The sequence below is a fragment of the Sciurus carolinensis genome, chromosome 15, assembly GCF_902686445.1.
Source record: "Sciurus carolinensis chromosome 15, mSciCar1.2, whole genome shotgun sequence".
NCBI classification, from domain to species: Eukaryota; Metazoa; Chordata; class Mammalia; order Rodentia; family Sciuridae; genus Sciurus; species Sciurus carolinensis.
The window spans coordinates 80,754,518-80,767,664 of NC_062227.1; positions in this window are offsets into that span (position 1 = coordinate 80,754,518).

Sequence of the window (13,147 nt, forward strand, 5' to 3'; positions counted from 1 at the left end):
TGTACACATACCTTATAGGGCCCTTATGCAGGTACTCATCAGGACCTTTATCAGGTAAATTTGCTGTACAAGTACCTCAGAGTGGACATTTATTAGGTAACAGGGCTCTACAGGTACCTCGTAGGGATCTTTATCTGCTGAAAGGGTTGTACCAGTAGAACATAGTGGAAATTTACCTGGTAACAGGGCTCTAGAGACACCTCGTGTGGACATTTATCAGGTAACAGGGCTGTACATAAATCTCATAGGGCCGTTTTCAGGTAACTGGGCTGTACAATTGCCTCATAGTGGACTTTATTAGGTGTCATTCTGTGCATAAACATCATTGGGACCTTTATCAGGTAACAGGGCTGCACATAAACCGCATCAGGACCTTCATCAGGTAACAGGACTGTTCAGCACTGCACAGTGGACCTTCATCAGGTAACAGGCTGTATATAAACATCAGCGGGTCTTTTATCAGTTAAGAGCTGCACATAAATCTCATAGGGACCTTTATAGGTAAGAAGGCTGTACTTCATACCAGAACTTTATCAGGTAACAGGGCTGTTTATAAACCTCATAGAGACGTTTATCTGGTAACAGCTCTGTGAGAGTTCTTCATATTGGACCTTTAACAGGTTAAAAGTCTGTACAAGTACTAGGTGGGATCTTCATCAGGTAACAGGGTGTACTAGTATCTCAGAGTGGGATTTTATCAAGTAACAATGCTGTAAATAACCTCGTAGGGATCCTTGACCTAGTGGATTTTATCAGGTAACTGGGCTATGAGGTACATCACAGGGACCTTGACCAGGTAACAGGGTTCTCCAGGTACTGCATAGTGGACTTTACCAGGTAGCAAGGCTGTACATAAACCTCATAGGACCTTGATCAGGTAACAGGGATGTACAGGAATATCACTTTGGACCTTATAAGGTAATGTGGATGGACATAACCCTCATTGGACCTTTATCAGGTAATTGGGCTATACAAGTACTTCATAGGGACATTTATCAGGTAACAGGGCTGTAAAAGTACCTCATACAGGTAACAGGACTGAATAGGGTACTGTGGGGGTTCCCGGGAACCCCAGCCTTGGGCGTGGTCAAGATGGCGCCTGACACTGAGCCAAAAGCGGCCAGCTATACAGTAAACAACCAGCGAATTCCAATGATTGGCTAGTTAACGATGTGACTAGAGCATGCCCCCTCGTGTACCCATCCTGTGCCTGCAGCTGTCCGCGTTTATCTCGTGTACTCTCCCCTGATTGGTTGAAGTGTATATAAGCCTGGTGGGTGGGAGAGTAGGGGGCAGAAGCTGGGGAACGGAACGAACGGAGCGGAAGAGGCGGCGGCGGCGGCAGCGGCGGCGGCAGCAGCAGCAGCGGCTGGAGCTGAGCTGGAAGGAGGGAGTACGCGGGAGTGGAAGAAGCTGGGAAAAGGGAAGCTGGGAGTGCGCAGAAGCTAGGGGTAAGAGAAGCATAGGAAAGGAACTGTGCACAATAAACTTCCAAAGCTTCAGACATTTGTCGTGTCCCTCTCTGCGGCCAGGGGGGACCCGATAACTGGTGCCGAAACCTGGGAAGATGAAGGCCTTATAAAAGAAAATAAGGTAAGATATTTGAAAGAATTTTTTTTTGTATACAAGTTGAACCGGTTATAAAAAAGTTAAAGGGTGTCAGGATGCGCCATTGGCGGTCCTGGGGACACGCGGAGTGCGGTCCGGTTGAAAGGTATCAGGAGTCCTGACACGTAGAACGCGGGTTGAAAGGTATTGGGGTCCTGACACGTGGAACGCGGGTATCGGGACGCGCCATTAGCGGTCCTGACGCGTGGAACGCGGGTTTAGGGGTACCGGGATCCTAACGCGTAGAACGCGGGTCGGGGGGGTATCGGGACACGCCATCAGCGGTCCTGGCGCGTGGAACGCGGTCTAATTAAAGTGAAAGTAGAAACACGCTTGGAGCGGTCCAATTAGGTAGTACGTGAAAAGCCGCTATAAAAATTTTAATGCGCACTTGATAGTTTTCCCTTCAGTAATTTTGTTGCTCCTGGCAGCTAGGCCACTGTTATTGTAATTGCCATAACTAAAGCCATTCAAATTAGTAACAATGGGGTCTGAATGCAGCAACCCCTCAGGGAACCATTAAAAAACAATGGGATGCCATTGAGGGAAAAAACAGCTAAAGTAAAGAAAAGCTGCTCAGTGTGCCACAAGGGGGATCTTCATGAACAGGGTCTAATAGTAACAGAAAAGAACGCTTAAAGAGAATAAAGTCAGGAATAACCAAGTGGTAGTGAAAACTTAAGAACAAGGGAAAAAGGTTGGAGAAACCTAAGCCTAATAAAAAGAGCTTCAAAATCTGTAGAACCTGCCTGTATTTGAGGAGCAAATGGAGATACCATCAACCATTAGAAAAACTTTAAAGAGGCAGTTAAGACTATTTGGAAACAGGTATGCAGAGCAGTGTTATTTGGAGAACAATGGCTAATTGGAGAGCTCAGCTGTTGAAACTGCTTGCAGAAACATAGTGGCAAGGTTTCCTGATAGAAATGTTAATAGGAGAAGGCCAATACGTTTCAATAGATGCACAAAATCAGCAGCAAGGAGATAATGCCCTAACAAAAGATAAGAGATAGCTATAGTAAAATCAGTTACACCTTATGCCCCAGGGCTATGTCCAAGACTCAGAAGAGGAAGTCATCGGAATAGTGCCTGTCAGCCTATTAGAGATAGGGAGGATAATTTCCTAGGGTCGAATCCTGAACTTCAAAAAAACGGGAGACAGGGCCCTCCCCGGGGCCCGCAACAAATATACGGGGTAATTCAACAAGTTCCCCGACGGTGGTATCCTCCCACAGAGAAGGGGAGCGCAGAGCCACCTCAGGAAGTGCCGGATTGGACATCTGTGCCACCTCCAGACTCATACTAACCCCAGATATGGGGGTGCAGATGATTGATACTGATTGGCATGAAAAAATCCCACAAAATAGTGTAGGACTATTACTAGGTAGAGGTTCCTCAACACTAAAAGGACTTATAGTACACCCAGGGGTTATTGATCCTGATTTCACTGGACAAATAAAAGCCTTGGTCTCTTCACCAAAAGGAATTACGGTCATCTCTCCAGGGGATCGCATTGCACAAATGCTTATATTGCCCAGTCGACATTCCTTGTGGCCCAGTGAAAATACAAATAAAAGACAAGGAGGTTTTGGATCAACAGGAACCACTTTAATAAACCTTACTATGGATATGGAACAGAGGCCCCTCCTAAAATTAAAAATGGGAAATATGGAATTTACAGGTTTATTAGATACGGGAGCAGACAAAAGTATTATCAGTGCAATGGTCTGGCCAAAGCACTGGCCATTGATCACAGCAGCTCAGAGCTTGAGAGGCTTAGGAGTAGCAGAGAGCCCCAATCAAAGTGCTTCCTCATTATCATGGAAAGATACAGAGGGACACACAGGAATATTTCAGCCATATATCTGTAATGTTCCTATTAGCCTATGGGGACGAGACGTCCTGCAGCAAATGGATATGAAACTCACCACTGACCAGATTTACCAAGGGACTCCTGTAAGAAATATGTTACAAAATATGAATTATGATGATAAAAAAGGATTAGGAAGACATAGTCAAGGATCTACCCAACCACTGCCTTTACTTCCACCAAAAAATGATTCTCATGGGTTGGGTTTTTCCTAGGGGCCACTGATAAACCATCAATCCCTATAATATGGAAAGATGATAAGCCTTGCTGGATTCCACAGTGGCCCCTAACAAAAGAAAAACTAGAGGCAGCTCATAAGTTAGTACAAGAGCAGGTACAAGCAGGTCATTTACAACATTCTACCTCTCCTTGGAATACTCCAATATTCTTAACAAAGAAAAAATCAGGAAAATGGAGGTTATTACATGATTTAAGAGCCATAAACGAACAAATGTACCCTATGGGACCCGTCCAATGTGGACTCCCTCTTGTTACTGCACTACCAAAAAATTGGCCTACTATTATTCTGGATTTAAAAGATTGCTTTTTCTCTATACCCTTACACAAAAATGATTGTTGGAGATTTGCCTTTACTTTGCCCTCTCTTAATCACACTCAGCCTGACCAGAGATTCGAATGGACTGTGTTGCCTCAAGGTATGGCTAACAGTCCTACTATATGTCAAATATACGTAGATAAAGCGTTAACAACTACTAGACAAAAGTTTAAGAGATTGTTGATTTATCACTATATGGACGACATACTTATTTGCCATCCAGAAAAAGAAGTTTTGTTAGAAGCATTACAATTTATAACTCAAGTATTAGAAAAAAGAGGACTAACGATAGCCCCTGAAAAATTACAATTAGAGGAGATCCAAGAATATCTGGGTACAAGGCTCACTGCTACTACAGTCAGACCAATAAGGTTGACCATCAGGACAGATCAATTGAATACCTTGAACGATTTTCAGAAACTCTTAGGTGACATTAACTGGATCAGATCCTATTTAAAATTATCCACAGGGGAATTAAAACCTTTATTTGATATATTAAAAGGTAATCCTGACTTGAATTCCCCTAGGAAACTTACTCCTGAAGCACGGATATCCTTACAGCTAGTAGAGAATAGACTTCAGCAGTGTTACGTTGATCGTTGTGATCCTACTCAACCATTAAGTTTAATCATAATCTCAGAGAAGCATACCCCTTTTGGCATAGTTTGGCAAGGAGGACCTCTGCAAAGTGTAAATCTCCCTAGCTCTCCAGCTAAAACATTGCAATCATATCCCCAAGCTATTGCTCAGGTAATATTCAAGGGAATAGAATCTTGCATTACTGTTTTTGGAATCCATCCGTCTATTATTATAACTCCTTATTCCACTCAGCAAATTAAATGGTTAATTAATAATGATGATGATTGGTCAGTATTATATTGTACCACTTCAGCTCAGTTCGATAACCATTATCCCCAACATCCCTGGATTCAATTCTGTAAAAATACTCCCATAGTTTTTCCAAAAGTGACTAGTGTCCAGTCTCTTAAAGACTGTGTAACCATTTTTACTGATGGCTCCAAAAATGGAGTAGGTGCAGTACTTATCGGTAAACAACTTCACACCATAATAGTTCCACCCAACTCCACACAGGTTACTGAACTTGCAGCTGTAATATTAGCCTTTAAATTAGCAGATAATCAGCCATTCAATCTTCTATCTGATAGCTTATATATCGTTAACGCTTTACAGGTTCTTGAAACGGTACCCCATATTTCTTCCATGTCCACGGTAGCTTCTTACTTTACTACGCTACAAAACCTTATCCTACAGCGTAAACATCTATTCTATGTAGGACATATTAGAGCTCATTCTAATTTACCAGGACCTTTGGCCAATGCTAATGACTTGGTAGATATGGCCACCAAATCAATTTTTGTTTTTTCCATAGAGGAACAGGCAAAACTCTTTCATGAAAAATTTCATGTAAATTCCACTACTTTGAGCAGAAAATTTCCTATATCTAAATGTATGGCTCGACAAATAGTAAAAAATTGTCAACATTGTGCTCCTTTAATTACAGTACAATCCTTTGGAGTTAACCCCAGGGGACTGCTGCCTGGTCATATTTGGCAGATGGATGTAACCCATATTTCTGAATTTGGTACTGTTAAGTATGTACATGTGTCAGTAGACACTGCTTCAGGGGTCATTATGGCTTCCGCTCATTCTGGAGAAAAGGTGAAAGATGTCATTCAACACTGCCTACAAGCATTTGCTGGCTGGGGCATACCTAAAGTTATTAAAACAGATAATGGTCCTGCTTATACTTCCAAAAGCTTCCGGTTGTTTTTACAAACATTTAACATCCAATCAGTCACTGGCATCCCCTATAATCCCCAGGGACAGGGCATTGTGGAAAGAGCACATCTTACTTTAAAAAATTGTTTAAATAAACAAAAAGGGGGAATAGGAGCCTCCTACAAGTCTCCTAAAGATAAACTTAATTTAGTTCTTTTCATTCTAAATTTCTTAACTCTGGATAGGGACGGCCATTCTGCAGCTGATCGACATTATAATCCCCATAATACTCCTCAAGTATGGGCAAAATGGAAAGATATCCTGACAGGTTGTTGGAAAGGACCGGATCCAGTCCTTCGTTGGGTCCGAGGGTCTGTTTGTATTTTCCCACAGGATCAACAGACTCCAGTCTGGATTCCAGAAAGGCTAATCAGAGTTTTACAGCATGCAAGTGATGCTGCTCCTCCTCACAATGGCGAGTCTGAGCCTTCCTCCAATAACAAAAACTCAGACGGAAAGGCAAACCCGGAACCTATGGGCCATTGTTAGCCTGGCCATATTTTTCATTTCTGACTAACATATTTTTTTATCCTTCCTTTTCTTGCTTTTCACCAATTTCTCTACAAGCCTGTCAATTCTACTGATGATTTTTCAGGTCGTGCTGTTTTTGGTGACAAGGATATTTCTAGCTTTTCTTTGCTTTAACAGGAGGAATTTCTGCACTTTGCCGTTGGAATCATGCTACAAATCAGACCCAGAGTAGAGCAACTTGTTCTGCTGACCCTAGCTATGATATTGCTTTTCCTCCTACGTCAGCTTGTGTGTTTCCTCCCTTTTATGTTTCTACCAACTAACATTTCTAATAATACCTCTTAACTGTTCACTAACTGTGTGCTATCTTTCACAATACTGGAATGATTCTTTTGCCACCCGTGCAATTTGCACATTTCTATCTTCCTACCAGTCCTAGTTTCTGTTGCAGATATAGAATTGCCAGTGCTATTATCAAGAAACAGAAGAGGCTTTGACATTGCAACAGCCGTGATCATTGCCACCACAGTCCTTGCAGTAGCAGCATTGACACAACCATAACAACGATCATTTGGCCGAGAATGCAGCTGCAGCCTTACAGACCATAGAGACTCTATCAGAGAATGGACTCATTATAAGAACAAGTGGATACCTTGCAAGAACTTTTGGGACTGGGATGCGTTTATTCCCTGAGAGCTGCTTTATGTTACCTGTATTGTAACTCCATTGGGATGTATATTGTTTCTGTATTTAATATGGCTATAAGGTTCTTCTTCTGTTTATAGATTTGTCAAACAGCGGGCAGGCTTAGGAGCTATGGTGGTACTCCTCTGCCTTGGCCTTCTTCTCTTCATTCGTTTTGGCATGCATCTGCAAGCTAGCCAATAGAGATCAAATTATTTTTCATCAGGCCATGACCGCCCTAAAGGCCGACAGCCCCCCATTAGTATGGCTCTTGATGCTGGATCGGTAGTCAAAGACGGGTAATGAAGGAGGTGGCTGTGTACCGACCTAAGACAGGAGCTGCAGCATGCTCTGCAGGCTCTGATGACGGGTAAGGACATATGCTGACCACTCAGCCTAAGACAGACACGGTCCCGAGCCTTAGTTTAATATTAAAGAAGGGGGATCTGTGGGGGTTCCCGGGAACCCCAGCCTTGGGCGTGGTCAAGATGGCGCCTGACGCTGAGCCAAAAGCGGCCAGCTATACAGTAAACAACCAGCGAATTCCAATGATTGGCTAGTTAACGATGTGACTAGAGCATGCCCCCTCGTGTACCCATCCTGTGCCTGCAGCTGTCCGCGTTTATCTCGTGTACTCTCCCCTGATTGGTTGAAGTGTATATAAGCCTGGTGGGTGGGAGAGTAGGGGGCAGAAGCTGGGGAACGGAACGAACGGAGCGGAAGAGGCGGCGGCGGCGGCGGCGGCGGCGGCAGCAGCAGCAGCGGCTGGAGCTGAGCTGGAAGGAGGGAGTACGCAGGAGTGGAAGAAGCTGGGAAAAGGGAAGCTGGGAGTGCGCAGAAGCTAGGGGTAAGAGAAGCGTAGGAAAGGAACTGTGCACAATAAACTTCCAAAGCTTCAGACATTTGTCGTGTCCCTCTCTGCGGCCAGGGGGGACCCGATAGGGTACCTCATAATGGACCTTTATCAGGTACAGGGCTGTACATAATCCTATAGGGAACTTTATCAGGTAACTGGGCTTTGCAGATATCACATAGCGACATTTTCAGGTGACAAGCCAGTACAACTATCTCATAGTAGACCTTTATCAGGAAATAGGGGTATACAGGTACTTCATAAGACCTGTATCAGGTAACAGGGCTGTATTTCTTAGTGGACCTTTATAACATAATAAGTCTCTATATTAACCTCCTAGGGTCCTTTATCTGGTAACAGTGCTGCACATAAGCACCATAGGGATTTTATCAGGTAACAGGACTGTACATAAACCCCAGTGGGACCTACATCTGTTAAGAGGGGTGTGCAGGTACCTCACCTTTATCAGGTTAAGGGCAGTACATAACCCTTATAGAGACCCTTATCAGGTAACAGGCGATATATAAATATTGCAGGGATCTTTATCAGGTAAAAGAGCTGTTTGTAAACCTCAGAGTGGACCTTTGTTACATTACAAGTACCTTATAATGTACTTTTACCAGGTAACCGGGCAGTACTTAAACCTCATAGGAACCTTTAGCAGGTTAAAGTGCTGGGCATGAACCTCATAGTGGACATTTATCTTGGCTGTACATAAAACCCTTATAGGGACCTTTATCAGGTAGCAACACTGTATCAGTACCTCATAAGGACATTTAGCAGGTAACAGGGCTGTACAAGTATCTCACACTGGAGGTTTATTAGGTAACAGGGCTGTACAGGGTTGTAGAGTGACCTTCATCAAGAAACACGGCTGTACAAATACCTCAGAATTCACCTTTACCAGGAAAATGGCTGGATATAAACCTCTTAGGGACCTTTATCTGGCAATTGGGCTGTATATAAATATATATCTTAGGAAACTTTATCACATTACAGGTACATCATAGGAACTTTTTCAGTTAACATGGCGTACCTCATAGTGGACCATTGTCAGGTAACAGGGCTGAACACAGACCTCTAAAAAGGCTGTACATGAACCTCATAGATACCTTTTTCAGGTAACAGGGGTGTACATAAATCTGATAGGGACTTCTGTCAGGAAGACATGCCCTAGAGTTACCTCAGTTGAAACTTTTTCAGGTAACAGGGCTATATTAAAAATCATAGAGACCTTTATCAGGTAACAGTGGTAAAAGTACTTTATAGTAGTCCTTTATCAGATGTAGGTCTGTACATAAACCTCACAGGACCTTAAACAGGATACAGGGCTGTACCTAAACCTCATTGGGACCTTTATCAGGTGCAGGACTGTACAAGTACCTCACCGCGGACCTTCATTGGTATCTCGTAGGGACCTTCATCTAGTAACAGAGCTGTTCGTGAACTTCATGGTGGACCTTTATTATGTATAAGGGCTATACATATAACTCACAATGCACCTTTATCAAGTAACAGGGTGGTACTTGAACCTCACAGGGACCTTTATCAGGTAACAGTGCTGTACAGGTACATCACAGGGACCTTTATCAGGTAATAGTGCTGTTCCTAAACCTCATAGTAGACCTTTATTATGTAACAGGGTTACTTATGTACCTCACAGTGGACCTTTATCAGGTGACAAGGCTCTACCTAAACCTCATTGGAACCTTCATCATGTAACAAGGCTGTACATTCCTCATGGTGGACCTTTACCAGGTAACAGGGTTGTACTGGTACATCATAGGGACAATTATCAGGTAAGAGGTTTGTATAGGTACCTCATAGTGGACCTTTATCAGTTAGCAAGGCTGTACTTAAACATCACAAGGACCTTTATCAGGTAACAGGGCTGTACATAGCCTCATAGGGCCCTCTATCAGGTAACAGATACCTCACTGGGCCCTTTGTCAGGTGACAGGGCTAAGTGCACCTCATGGTAGGCCTTTTTCACGCAGCAGTGCTGTGAGGTCCCTATATGAACCTTCATCAGGTGCGGGTGTTGTTCATCAACCCCAAGGACTCGAATAATGCAACAGGGCTACACATGCACCTCTGAGCGGACCTTTATCAGGAAACAGGGCTGCACAAGTACCTCCTTGTGGACCTTTATCTGGTAAATGTGCTGTCCACAAACGTCACAGGGACTGTATCTGGTAACAGGGATGTACATAAACCTCTTAGGGACCTGTAGCAGCTTATAGGTTATACGAGTACCTCATAGTGGACTTTACTGGGTAGAAGCCTAACCAGGCACCTTGCAACAGCCCTTTATCAGGTAACAGTGCTGTACAAATACCTCACAGTGGACCGTCGGCAAGTTCCAGGGCTGTACAGTTACCTCATATGGCCTTTGAACAAGTAACAGGACTGTGTAAGTATTTCATGGTGGACCTTTTTCAGGTACAGGACTGTACATGTACTTCATAGTGGATCTTTGTTTAGTAACAGGTTTGTATTAAACCTCATAGGGCCCTTTATCAGGTAACAGGACTGTGCGAGTACCTATATTGGACTTTTAACAGGTAAGAAGGCTATATATAAATCTCATAGGGTCTTCATCAGCTAACAGGTCTGTACATAAACCTCTTCGGGACCTGTATCAATCTAGGGCTATATGTTACTCCATGCTGGACGTTTTTCAGGTAACAGGGCAGTGCATATATCTCATAGTTACCTTTATCAGCTGACCAGGGTACACATGTACTTCATAGTGGTCCTTTGTCAGGTGAAAGGCCTGTGCATACAACTCACAGTGGATCTTCATCAGGTAAAAGTGCTGTACTGGTACCTGATAGGTCCCTTTATCTGGTAACACGGCTCTACAAGTACCTGGGTTTGGACATTTTTCTGGTAACAGGGCTGCACATAAACTTCACAGGAACCTTTATCTGTAACAGGGTTGTACAGGTTCCTCAGAGTAGACCTTTATCAGGTGACACGTCTATACATGTACCTCTTAGGGGGCCTTTATCACTTCACAGGGCTGTACCTATACCTCGCATGGACCCCTATCCCATGACAGGGCTGTACAAGTACCTCATAGTGACCTTTATCAGGTAACAGGGCTGTACATGTACTTCAGTTTGAACCTTTATCAGGTAACAGATCTACTTGCGATGAGGTGACTGTGTTTACTTAGGTCTAATGGTGGCTCTTTAAGCCTCTCAGGGACCTTTATCATGTGATTGAGCTGTACTCATGCCTCAAAGGTGACTTTCATCAGGTAACAGTGTCTACCTATACCTCATAGGGACCCTTGATCAGGTGGCGGTTATGTGACTGACTCTTGGGTTTTTATTCTGTGAGGACAAGGGCAGCACATTTGGGCCTGGTTGCAGGTTGCCCTAGGTTAAGTGACCAGCAGTAGGCTTCTGTCCCCTATCTGCCTCTGCTGGGGAGACCCATGGTTTTCTTATCCAGAGTTGAGGCTAGAGTGCAGAGACGTGAGCCAGGTTTTGAGCCCTGTCCCTGTCACATGGTCCACATCTCTCTTACTTGTCTGTGGGATCCTGCGGAGAAAGTCCTCCCACTCTTCTTCACAGAAAAGCAGTCTGACACACCTGCGTTCTGTACCTGGCCCCTGTGACTCTGCTGACAAGAGCGTAGCTGGATTAGGAACCGGGCCTTGAGGCTGCAGTCTCTTGGTGGTGACTCTGTGTCCCAACCTGGCTGACCAGAGGCTGGTGACTGTCACATTTGCTCCCGTGGTCCTCAGGGATGCTCTCTGAGAGGTGGCTGGTCAAGGTCCAGCTGAGGGCGGGGAGGCAGCTGGTTGGCTCCTTGGTGTTGTGAGGACTGTGTATCCCTGGAGGACTTGCCCAGGTCTGCACTGCAGGAGATGCTGGGAGATGCTGGTTTCAGAACCCTCACCCCAGGGTTCTGTCCTCAGATTAGAGGAACCGCGATGTTTGGACTTCAGTACAGGCGAGGCCCTGAGCCCTTCTCATGGACTCCCTGTCCCATGTCTGTTCTCCGTGCCTCCCCTGCAGATGGGGACCCCTTGTGCAGGGCTTAGGCACACCTGCCCTGGCTTCTGCTGCACTTTCACCCACCCCTGGGCTGCCATCTACCCACTGAATAGGGATCATCTTGCATTTCACACCCTCACTGTGTCCCCTGAGGGTGGGGACTATCTTCCATGTTTAAGTCCCATTTCCTGCGCAGTCTGGAGGTAGCAGGTACCGAGCGGTTGTGTGAGAGGACTAATGGAAGGTAGTCACTAAGACAGAGGGCAGCGAGGACCACACGGGGCACCGCCAGAGAGCTCTTGCGTGTCCCCTTCCTCTCAGTGAGATCCGGGCCACGCTCCCTGAGACTCGTGCTCACTGTTTTCATGATGGTCCTATGGGTGACTTTGAGATTTTTTTTTTAATTAAAAAAGTTGCCTTGGACACAGGTTCAAACTCCTATTTTGGGATGGAATATTGGCATTTTATGTTGGCACTACTTCTGATTTATACCTGGAGTGGATGTGCCACCTTCTCACTGGACCCACGTCCTCATGACGTCATGGACACTAGAGGTGCACATAGCATAGCACTTTTTATTAAGACAGAAATCTATTCAGGAAAAGGCAAGTGTGCTGTGGTGGGTGAATGTGGACAGTAGGGTTTCAAAGTCATGAAGAGGCACAGCCCAAGACCCCTGTGGAACCCAGGGAGGGAACACCTGAGATTGTAGCTGAGGAGAAGTTCTGTGGAGACCAGGAAAATCCCTGGAGAGACGCCTGGCTGATGCTGAACTGGACCTCTCCCGCGGAGGGTGGTACTTTAGGGATGTGGCGGATCCTGGTCAGCCTCCACTCACTAGATGTCAGTGGCTTACATATTGATCAGGGCCCACCAAGTTCTGCAGACCATACCCCTCTTGGGGCAGGGTCAGCACTACCCTGTCTGCGCACACCTAGACAGTTTACCGGGCTACGCCGTGGCTTCATGCGGAACCTGGGCCTTTGCTCTTGGCCTCGTAGCTCTGAATGGACCTCGTGTGGATGGGTGCAGGACTGGCAGCCCCTGCTGGGTGGCTTGGGGCTCTAAAGAGGTGGTCCTATTGTCGAGCAACGGAATCATCTGCCTTGCTGAGTGCCAGGCCAAGACCTGCAGGACACACGCTCCCGTCTGCGGGATGGAGATCAGACATCTCGGAGTGGGACCCTCCAAGGTGATAACTGTCGTTGCCGTGGCGATTCCACCCCAGAGCGCTCAGACAAAGAGCAGGTGTGCAGCCGTGGGACTAGCGCCTGGCTGGTTGGCCAAGGTGAGGC